Here is a 12306-nt window from a genome sequence, read left to right as displayed (position 1 = left end):
GAGAACCCTTACAGTCTTCGGTGCTGCGTTTAGGAAAGGGTTTCCAAGGACCTGGGAACAGCGAAAAATCATGTTCGCCGTGCTTTTGCTATTCCAGAGTAAAAGACCTCGCCAAGGTATTCTTTTGGAACGACAGCAAACTAATCCCTGGTTCAAAATTTTGAATTTCCCGCATCTGTTTCCACGAAAATTCATATCGCCATGGTTGTCACGACTACTTCGTCTCAACTATAACGTACTTTGTGCTAAGGGAAAAGTCAGCTTGAACGATCCGAAGTACGGAAAGGTTTGCGTTTACGTTAGCGTTTTTTTAGCTAAGGATATCTAATAGCGTCAATACACGGAATGCAATAATTATAAGTCACATTTGAGAAAATATTTACAAACAAGGAGCCTGCACAAAATAGGAAATGTTGACAAGTAGTCAAGCACACTAGAAGGATACTTTATGATTCCTAGCATGAAGGCGGAAAGTCTCAGCTGTGAAGGACGTCGTTGGCGGATGTTCATGCATGTCGATGACGATACTGGCAATACCACTGTACAATACGGTCAAACCACGATTCAAGGACGCAAAGCAACATTCCACACAACTTGTGTGGCTCAAAGATGCGAAGATCAATAAAATGGGAAGCTACATGTATGCGAACAAGAATCATGCAAAACCGAATGCCTCAGTAAAATAGTACTGTACTTCGACTATGACAATTTAGATTCGCCTATGCACATCTGTTTCCCGCTTCCGTAACCTTGTATTGGCACATTTAGGGTACCCTGTAAGAAGGCCATAGGCCTGTGCGGCTCGCCCTATCAAAAATTTAATAATAATAATAATACTTCCTCCGTATACAAAAACTTCGTGACTTTTTTTCATTTTCTGTGATGTAACGGATTATTGCTTTTTCTCCTAACACATCTCGATACGGTACATGAAAACGTCTTCTGTTACCACTTGTTTCTTGACCGACTATGAAGAGATCCTCAATGACAATCAGTTTGTTGGTTGGACCTTTGTAAATAGGAAAGACATGAAGCGTGGCTTCTGGTGGAGTGGTTGATGAGCTTGGGATGATATTCTTCAATTTTTTGACTTTCACCTCTCCATCCTTTCTGTCAACATACTCCTTTGTTGTTGCTGAGTCGATCTCTATTGAGTCTCGGAGATTGATGATGTGTTTCAACCCCATGTTAAGATCTCCTACCATCTGGTTGAGTCCACTCGTCCAGAGAGTCCGTCTTTGCGCTGTGTTGAGATATTCTGATGTTACCATAGATGTTCCTGTTGATGGTTGCTTCGCATTCACAATTTCCATTCCACCCATGTCAAGATTTCCTTTCATTTTCAGTGTACCACTCACCATCAGTCGTGTTTGATCATCATCAACATGTTTCCTCAATGAAGAATCCAATTTTCCTATCTCACCTGTCACCCACCCCGTTGGTGCCGCACAAGTGGCACTTATTCCATCATAACCAAGATGACAAATTCGATGATAGTTCATGTCAATATGTCCATTCACATCTCCACCAGCTTTATCCAGCTTTTCTTCACTGATGACAAATAACTCCCTCTTTTTGGCATAGGAATCAAGATTGATCGAATTAGCTTCCAAAGCTGTTCCAAATTTTGAACTCATCTTCCTTATCTATCTATATTTTTTCTTAAGAGCGTTGGAACAATAAAAAATGATCCTTTGTAGATACAAACCATGGAAATGATCAACTTTGATGAGCACAAGGAGAAACCAACAAAGCATCACTACTTGCTTCCTGATTGTCACTACATGATGATTGGACAAACGGGATGTGGGAAGACAAACACCCTGTGTAATATGCTTTTACAATCATGGTTGACATGTGATAAGGTCACCCTTTACACAATAAATCCTCAAAAACCAAAATATCAACTTCTTGACAGGTCAATGAAATATCTCCTGGTACTCTTATCATTGAACAACCAGACAAGGTTTGTCCAGTGGAGGATCTCGATGATCAGGTAAATAAGGTGATAATTTTTGATGACATCAAGATTTATAAAAAGAACATGACAAAGGTGATGGAATACTTCAGTCTTTCTCGGAAAAAGAAATGTAACTGTATATATCTTTGTCAATCATACTACGATGTACCGAAATATATCCGGAGAAAGACCAAGTGCTTCCTGTTGTATAAGGGCTTAGACAACAGAGATGTCCAGTGTCTAGCACATGATCACTTCAAAAATCTTAAGAAAACTGAGTTTGCGGAAGCCTATGAAATGGCAACAGAGAAACCACACTCATTTTTCAGGCTTGATAAAACAGCAACATATCAGCCAGAGATGTACCGATGTGGATTCGATAGGTTCTTGGAGAAGTGAGAAGAAAAAAAATATTGGTAGATAAGCATGCCACGTTTTACTCAAGTAGAAAATCCAGAACATCGGAAGGAAGTCATTGACACCTTTCTCAAAAATCGAGAAATTCTCAAGCAACGTCAACTGGACAAAAAAAGGATCGGCAAGCAACAGCAGGAGGAGTTTGTAGAAGAGTTCCAAAAACCTGTTGTTAAAAATGTAACCAAACAAAGTGAGGAATACGATAAACGGCAGGATGCGCTCTTTGGGCAACTTCAGACTAACCAAGCAGCAATCACATCAGCCCTCCATCAAATTCCATCCGTGGTGGGTTCATTCATCAAACCTATTGGAGGTAGTACTCCTGAACCATTGGATGGTAGAACTTCTTCTTTCATCACTGACACTGATATATCATTCAACCAGGATGATATTGACCTCATCAATGAGTATATAGGAACTAATGATGAAATACCGAATGAAGAAGAGATCAAAAGTAATAATAACTTGAAGAAGGTGAAAGACGTGTTGGGGAGAATAAGAGGGGTACAACTGCGCTCTGGTTCAGCAAGTGATAAAGGTGGAAGGAAAAAACTTGTGATAGATTCCATAGACAAAGTGAGAAAATGGATAGGCTTCATTACCGCTGCTGACAGTAGTAGAGTGAAACCAATACAAGTTACGAAAGCAGATCAAGCAACTCAATCATCACCACAGTCCACTTAGAAAAAGAGAAGAGACAAAAAGAAAGGTATGAAACCAAAAAGTCCAGAACTCTCAAGTCAAGTTCCGAAAGCAGATAAAGCAGTTCCGAAAGCAGATAAAGCAGTTAGGTTAAATGATTCTTATCCTAAAAGTCCAGAACTCTCAAGTCCAGTTCCGAAAGCAGATCAAGCAGCTAGGTTTGATGATTCTTACCCCAAATGTCTAGAAATATTTCCCCGTCGTCGTATGTCGGAAGGAGTCTTCCACACACACTATAAACCCTTTGAAGGTAGTGGAATCAGATTTTACAAATCACCTGGTGAGTTAGTAGAAAGACTGGGTTTACTTTGCGCTTCCCGAGAAGCAGGAAATACATCAAAGAAAGTCATTAACGAACTGGTTGAGATCTTGGATCGTTTGTTGAATAAGAAAAGGATAAAAAAAGAGTGAATACAAGAAGATATATAAAACTTATGTATAGATAGAACCATGGAAACCTTCCTATTTTTTGATAGTCACAGTTCACAAATCACAGGAACAAGTCAAAACTTCCAAGCATCGTTCAACCCTCCATTGTTACTTGATGAAAAGAAGACCTATGAGATTGCTCTGATCAATTCTACCATCTGGTATAGTTGGTTCAACATCAACACCTCAAACAACCAAATTCGGATTTTTGATGGAAAAATCTGGAGAACTCATGTCATTCCAAGAGGTGCTTACAATTTGACTGACATCAATCGATATATCCAGAGAAAAATCGAAAATGAGGATGGGATAACGATTGAGCCAAACTTCAACACTCTACACAGTGAAATTTACCTCAAACATGGATACAAGGTTGACTTTGACATCCAATCATCACTTCCTCCTGTGCTCGGATTTTCAAAGAAACTGGTTGATATAACTTCTACATCTGACTTCATTGTGAATATCACTGACACTCACAACATACTCATTCACTGTAGTTTGGTAAGTGAGGCATACCTCAATGGTAGAACTGGTGATGTTATTTACTCATTTTCACCGGATAAACCTCCTGGATTCCAACTCAACATCCAACCGAATGAGAAGACGTTTTTAACATCGACAAAAACTGACAGAATATCAGATGTAATAATGAGGATAACTGATCAAGATGGAAAGGAACTGAACCTCAACAATGAAAGAACCACGGTCAGTCTTCATCTCCGGGAAAGAAAATAAGACTAGATAGATGACATCATGTTCTTGAAACGAAACCAGCTTACCAGACAGAAGGTTATCGGCGGAAGTCTTCTTGGAAATCTATACAACAAAGCCAAAGGTGTACTATACAACACCAGCAAAATCTTAGCACCAAAGGTCAAATCCATAGGAAAAATGACAGCTCAGAAAGCTTTGGCGGCAGCAAAAGAACAGATCACTCCAGATATGGTCTTTGATTTGGCAAAAGATCTTGCTAAGGGTGATAGAAAATCAGTAAAAATGAAAGTAAAGAAAGAGGCAAAGCAGCTTGCTACTACTATTGGTAAAGACAAAGCTATCAATCCACATGTTAGAGATACCATCAATCAATTATCAAACAACAAGAACATCAAACGAGTTTTGTTGGATAAGAGTAAAGAGCTCCTCCAAGATAATCAGAGAGCTATCCTATCAAACATCATTGCTGGTTCAGGAATGAAGAGGTTGTAGAAAAAAAGAAAAAATATATAGGTAGAAACCATGGCCTCTTACACAAGTCCACATTTCGATCTTTTCACAGATCCGCCAAAGGATGAATCAACAACTGAGTATGAGTACATAGAATATCTACCCAGGAACAGTAATGACATGAATAAAGATCAGCATATCATAGAAACCAAGGATCTTGATGAGTACCTCCTTCCTCATAAAGCACTGCTTGAGGTTCGTGGACGTCTCGTTAAAGAAGCAGATGGTTCCAATTATGATCCTGATGATGTCATCACTCTTTCCAACAACGGATGGTCACTCTTCAAGACTGTTGAGTATCAACTTGACAACAATATGGTAGAGAGAGTTGATAGTCATGTACCACAAGCTTCTACCATTCTCAATCTGGTCCAGTTTAGTGATGATTATGGGAGAAGTTCTGCTACCAACATGCTCTGGTACAAGGACACAGGAACTGGACAAGCATCTCCTAATGAGTTTAGGGATTCAGGTGCATTGTTGCCAGTAAATCCTATCACAGACGTAACAGCACTTACTGGAGCAAATTTCAGACAGCATTTTCAGACATATCTAAGGGATCCTACTTACAATAGCGGATACAGTGCTCGACAACTCATCACAACTGGAAACAAGGACACAACCATGTTGCTTCCTTTATCATCACTGTTGGGTTTTTGTAAAGATATTGATACGGTATTCATGGGAGTCAAGCATACACTCAATCTTACCAGAGAATCATCAGCCAACTACATTCACGGAGCAAATGGTGTTGATCCAGGAAGGTTTGACATCAAGCATCTTTCTTTGTGGATACCAAAGGTGAGACCATCACTCCAACTAGCTAGTAAGATTGAAAGTAAGTTGGTTAAGTCCACCCTCCGAGATCTCTACTTTGAGCAAGTCCGGATTTATAGAAATCAGTATGGAACAACGGAGACAAACCCATCCTGGAGAGTGACTACTCACAGTAATGAGGAACTTCCAACTCATATCTTCTTTGCTATCCAAGCAGCCGATCGAAGTGGGAGTCAAGAACAGAACAACCAGGTTTTCGACAATGCTGACCTCAGAAGCTTATCTGTATACATCAACAGTGATAGATTCCCAGAACGTGATCTGGATATGAATTTCAATCCAGCTTCTCGGAATTATACAAGAGCATACATGCTTTTCCAAGAAGCCATCCAAAAATATGCTGACACAGACAGTGGAAGTCAGGTGAGTGTGGAAGATTTTGCCTCTTTGTACACCATCATTCATGTAGATGTGAGTAAGCATAAGGAGAAGCTGAGAAACAGCTCTGCTGATATCGAACTTCGTTGGAGGCTCGGAAAACCGTTTGAGTTTCCCACTGGTACAGCTGCTTCTTACCACACCATCTGTTTGATTCTCTCCGAACGTCATCTCAAACTCAATGGTATGAATGGTAAAATGAGTGTTGTGGTGTAAGAAAAAAGATAATAGTAGATAGGAACCATGAATGAGTTGGAAAACGATATTGAGATTTTATTAACAAAGGAACTAACACAGAAGAAAGGTGGTAGTATTGGTTCTGTGATCGGAAGATTGGTTGGGAAAATATCCCCACTTGTGATCAAGCATGCTCCCAACATCCTTGGTACACTAGGATTGGCTGGTATTTCTGGTGCTATTTCTGGAAGCACACACAGAGCCACAGCTAGTCGGGGGATTGGTCAGTATGTAGAATATGGATTGATGCTAACTCCAAACCAAAAGAAGAAACTTGATAGTGCTCAGGATGGAATCACACTCCGGTTAACAAAAAATCAGTTATCCGGAAATGATACGCTTTTGCTCACAAACCGACAGATTACCAAAATCAAAAAATCCAAGCAAAAAGGAGTAGGAATGGATCTCAAGTTGACCAGTGCTCAACTCAAGAAGCAAGGTGGGTTTCTCGGAGCATTAGCAGCTGGATTATTATCACCAGCTCTAGGAAAAATGATAGGTTTTGGAAACACTGGTGAAGGATTACAACTTCCCGGAACACGGAGGGGTAGAGGGGTAAAAAAAGACCAAAAAGGAAAGGGATTGCGTCTACCGGGAACGTGAGACCACTGACCAACTTTGACATTGATGAAATTCTGAGATCTATTCCACATTTCAGAAGAACTTTTAGCAAAGATCAGCTTCCACAACCTCTATCATCAAAGGATTGTTTGGTAATCAATCTCCAAGATTTCTTGGACGGTGGTGGTACTCACTGGGTTTGTGTTTATAGAAATCAATATTTTGACTCCTTTGGTCTTCCACCACCAGAGGAGGTAGTCAGATGGATGAAGAAGCACCACAAAGAATGTTGGTATAACTCATCAAAGATACAGATGAATGATAGTGTCCTGTGTGGATACTACTGTATACATTTCATAGAAGAAAGAAACAAAGGCAGAAGTGCTCTTGATGTCTGGTTGGATTTCACTCAGCACCCCAGTCAAGAAAATGAGCAGTTGATATTGTAAAAAAAGGGGAAGAAAAAAAGATAAAAAAGGAAAACACAAAAACCTTTTTTTTCTTTCACTAGTTCCTTTTTCTTTTTTGGTATTCATTGTATAAGCATCATCAATTTTATCATTCACGGAGCTTATGGAATTCCGTTTTTTCATGATGGGATTTGTGATTTCTTGGATAAGACTTCTCACATTTCTCACAGACAACTCTTTCATTGGCATATTGTCTGATTTTCTTGTGATTATCTTGATACCACTCTGATGCTGATCTTCCAGGCTTGTTTTTATTCACGGTATCCAGTTTTTCGATCCAGTATCGTTCTCTCCTCTTAAGCTCATCTTCATCAAACATTGACAGAGAGTCGATCTGGACAATTTCTACATGTCCGAGATCAAGCAGAATGAATGAGGTCATAAAACCCCGTTCACCTTTTTGGTAGGCTTTGTAAGCTGATCGGTGACAGTACATCCGATTTTTCAGTGGTAGACAAGTGGACCCCACATATACCTGATCGGTTTGTTGGCTCACAAGTTTGTAAATCTTACAAGGAGAAGTCATCTTTGCTGATAGAAAATCTTTGGAATTCTCATCGGTATACTTCTATACAACAGGATTCAAATAACCGTTTATGATGACAATTCGGTGTAGAAAAAAAAGAAAAGAGGAGAGTTGATCACCTCTTTTCTCTTCTCTTCTCTTCTCTTCTGCTTTCTTTCTCTCTTCTATTTTTTTTTTTTACAAATATTCATCAATATCATCCTGAAACTTCGCTAACAGGTGATTGTTGGTGTAGGAACTACAAATTCCTCCATACTTTGGATTTTCACAAATTCTCAGGAAAATGCTTGGGATGATATTCCTTTGTTCATCAAGAGCATTTTCAAACACATCATCAAATAAATCACTGGTCATTGAATCATCCATCATTATTCTATCAATCATCTCATCTTCACTTACATCAATGTGATTAATAAATGATTCCATATCCTCCCAAGGATCACCACAATCAGGAGTATCAGGTTCATAGTCAAAGTCCTCATAGGAGAAATAGTCACTTGGAAAAGACGCAGCCATCGTTGTAGGTAATTGATTTTACAAATTCTATCAAACTTGTTGGATCCTACCCTATAGTATGAACAGTTTAGATAACATAATTGGTGATATGGGTGGAAAGAAAGAAAAAAAGATAGATAGACAAACATGAAAATGTATCACATAATCTGCCGTGGGACAGTTGGGTTTGGATATTCTCTCTCCAACATTCCACATTTCCGTGGAAATATTCTGGGGGTGAGTTTGGATCTCACGAAAGATGATCAGGAGTGTGACACGATCAACATCCACATATTTACCATAAATCCACAGATTTTTCTATCATTGACAAAAGCTGAGCTTGACAAGATGGATAATGGAAATTTCAGACTTGTTTGTGCTGAAAAGATTGATGAGAGCTTGGAAGATCACTGTGAAAATATGGGATTGTTGAAACATCTTTGTATACATGAGAAATAAAAAAGTAGATAGATATATAAAGATGAATGTTCATTGCCTATCGTGTAAGAAAAAGCAACAGATGAGGGGGATACAAGGAGAAGTCACATCAACTGGTCAACCATACGTCAAGGGTAAGTGCTCAGTATGTGGTCGATCGTGTTCACAATTTATCAAGAAATCGGAAATGAGAGAAAACCGACCTTGTTCAGGGTTATCTCCAATCTTGTTTCGATTCCTGTTCTGGTATTGGATTTTCTATTTCTTGGAAGTAAATTGCGGTATCATACAGATCATTTTTCTTCATCTCATACACCTCAAGATCCTCTGGAGTTACTTCATTTTCCAAAATCATCAATAATATCTGTAGGAAACCATACCTGGTTTCTATAGTCAATGTAGTCCGCTATCATCTTATCTTTCCTGGTGGAGTGTTCATCATCTATCCATGTATCCATGACTTCTTCTTCTTCTTCTTTGTTTATAGAGCAGTCGTCATCAAACCACACATTCATGATTTCACTTCTAAAAAAATATTTTTTTACTTTTTTGTTTTGTTTTTGTGAATTGTTTGACTATTTTTTACAAATCGTTTGCTGAGAATTTCACTTCTTCTTTCTGGAAATGCTTTATAGCGATAACAACAAGTTTGAGACTGAGAGTGTCATCGGTCTTGTCTTTGTAAACCCACTTCAGGTGAACGATACCATTGATAGTGTCACCTTGCTTGATCTTGTTGGTTTTTGATGGTTTGTTGTCCTCATCCAAGATAGCACAATCAGGAGAAATTTGGAGAAACAGGATTGGGTGATCGCATTTTGCTGTGTTAATCCTGCTTCTAACCGTATTTCCTTCGGATTCGATCTTCTTCTCGATACAACGGATGGATTTACAAATGTCACTGTCAGAAGAAAATTTCAGAGAGTCCTCTTGTCCTTTCTTCACAACATTCATGATATTTGTCTCATCAGTGAATTTTATGTATGGTTCCTTACCATTGATTGTCAGTGATCCACATTTATTCCCATCCTTGATTGTAATTCGACAATCAATGGAGTCAGTGAGAACATCAGCTGTGGTAAACGGGGTTGGCTTCTTGCTTGTCATCTTGGAAAGTTTGTGTAGAATTGTTGTTTATACCTATGACAACCGTTCCTCTAATATAGAATAATTAGGATCCTCATCCATAGCTGAACCACCCAAAGTTGGCTCAGAAACCGACCCCACATCAGTCCTCGAAGTGAGCCAAGATGGGGTAAGTGAAAAAGCTCAAGTTGGCTCAGGAACCGATCCCACATCAACCCTCGAAGTGAGCCAAGATCGTGTAAGTGAACCATCCGAAGTTGACTCAGAAACCAACCCCACATCAGTCCTCGAAGTGAGCCAAGATGGGGTAAGTGAAAAGGCTCAAGTTGGCTCACTTCCGATTTTCTCGGAGACAGCAAGTTGACTCACTTTTCTGGGGCTGGGTTGAGCCAACATGGGACCAGTGGTTGGAGTGGTAAAATTAGTACTTGGAGGTGTAAAATTAGTACTTGGGGTGTTATCCTTTAGTACAGTAGTATAGGATGAGGGGGAGACTTTGGAGAGCGGCCCGAAGGCCCGATCGAGAAAGTCGATTTTGGCTCACCTGGAAGGTGAGCCAGAACCCCCTCGTCCTATACTACTTTCAACCCTGGTAATGGCTCTAAATGCTGATATGGATCTTGCCCAACTTGGTTATGACCAGCTACAAGAGCTTGGCCGAATCCTCCTGGACTTCCGCCAGTAAGTGCCAAGTCGATTTCTTTGCAAGTCTTACTGAGCAAATTCTTCACCTGACCACGGAAGTATCATCATTTAATTCATTGAAAGCCGAAGTAATCTGTATCAAAAGCGAATTAGGTGAATTGCAGAAATCCAGAAAGCAATCGTATGCAGCTACTGCCCGCCCATCAACCTGCACCCAACCACAATGTACGCACACAGCAGACACACGCTCGCCAAATGCACATGTTGCACCGTACAGCACTATGGACCCTTACGCACATTCAGCCAGAAAGGTCATGGGTGCACCAGACCATGCCTGCGCAGCCAAACCCCCAGCTTGATTCAGACTGGCAACAACATGAAACCAGGCGCGAGCGTCGTGCCCGTACTCAACAGGAACGCGCCAGACAGGGCCCACTTTAACGTGGCGCCAGCACCCCTGCAGAGATAGGGGAAGACCCAAAGAGTACGGAACCCGCACTTAGGCGCACTATCACCTCCAGCTACAAAAAAACCCGCCCCCTGCACCAGGGAAGTCGCAGCTCTGTGGCGTCCAGCCCGTCAAATATGCAGCTCTATATGTGGGAGTGATCAATCCTGGCTGCCACGCAGATGGAATCGTACATTGGTGCAGGGATCGGGACGTTGAGGTCGTATCATGCAGCATTTCAGAATCCTAATACTTTGGCACAGCTTTTGCACATGTGCTGATAGACGCAAAGGACATGGATACAGTCAGCAAACCCGACTTCTGGCCGTCAAACGTCTCTGCCCGACCCTGGAAATTCAAATCCGATGATGATCGCACTTTAGGCAGTGTAGACCAGCGTCGCTACTCAACAGACGAGAAACAATGAGTTTAACACTGGACCCATTGGCTCCACCTTTCCGTCCTGCACCGACAACCACGCACACAACTTCACACGAAAATGCTGATCTATTCCCGGGTAGATTGCTAAATCCCGAAGCGAAAACGTTCCAGCCCCTGCCATTACCGGCTACCAGTCACCCATTTGTCTGCTTTAACGCTAGATCAATACGGAACAAGGTTGCGAAATTAACTGACTTCTGCTCGACTTGAGACCCGCTGTTCGTTTCTATTACTGAGACATGGCTGCACGGAGCTCAAATTTTCTCTATCCCAGGATACGACTGTTATCGAAGAGACAGACCTACAACCGAAAACAAAACAAACAGGTCCAAACTTTTGGCGTATGGTGGAGTTGCTCTTCTGGTGAAGTCTGGTGTATTTCCTTCTGTTTCGATTGGATTGGATTTTTATTTATAGTGGTGACTATAACAGACAATTGCCTATTAACAATAGACCCACTCGAGGGAAAGATGCAAAAAGACATGAATAATTAATATACTAGACTACCGGTGTTGGATAGGTGATCATGTTCGCATTTTGCATAGCTGAAAGTCATAATTACTAGCGTGAAAAAGCAAGGCATTGTGGTAACAGTTTCTTAAAACGGGCGGAGTTATCCACACAGCGAGCTAGAGGGTGCACATCATTCTACAGCTTAGCACATTGGAAGGAAGCGCCATGACAGGCAAAGGCAGTTCTGAGCATGGGCAACTTAATGTTGTACATCGTTCGGACCTTCACGCTCCAAATTTCGAAGCTATGTTTGTAGAGATTGAGTTTCCGCTGAAGTGTACCAGAACACAGACATTTGGATCCGGGAAGTCCCTGCTAATTGGATCCCTCTACCGCCCACCCTCGAACACGGCTGCCGCCATTGATACATTTTGTAACTCTCTCCAACGCTGTCTGACTGTTGTCAAAGCTACAACATCTGCAGTAGTGTTGATGGGGGATTTCAACGCTAGGTGTTCAGACTGGGAGGGGGACATTACCGACACAGCAGGTCACC

Source organism: Sycon ciliatum, chromosome 2 (genome assembly GCF_964019385.1).
Source record: "Sycon ciliatum chromosome 2, ocSycCili1.1, whole genome shotgun sequence".
NCBI classification, from domain to species: domain Eukaryota; kingdom Metazoa; phylum Porifera; class Calcarea; order Leucosolenida; family Sycettidae; genus Sycon; species Sycon ciliatum.
This window is presented reverse-complemented; position numbering follows the sequence as displayed.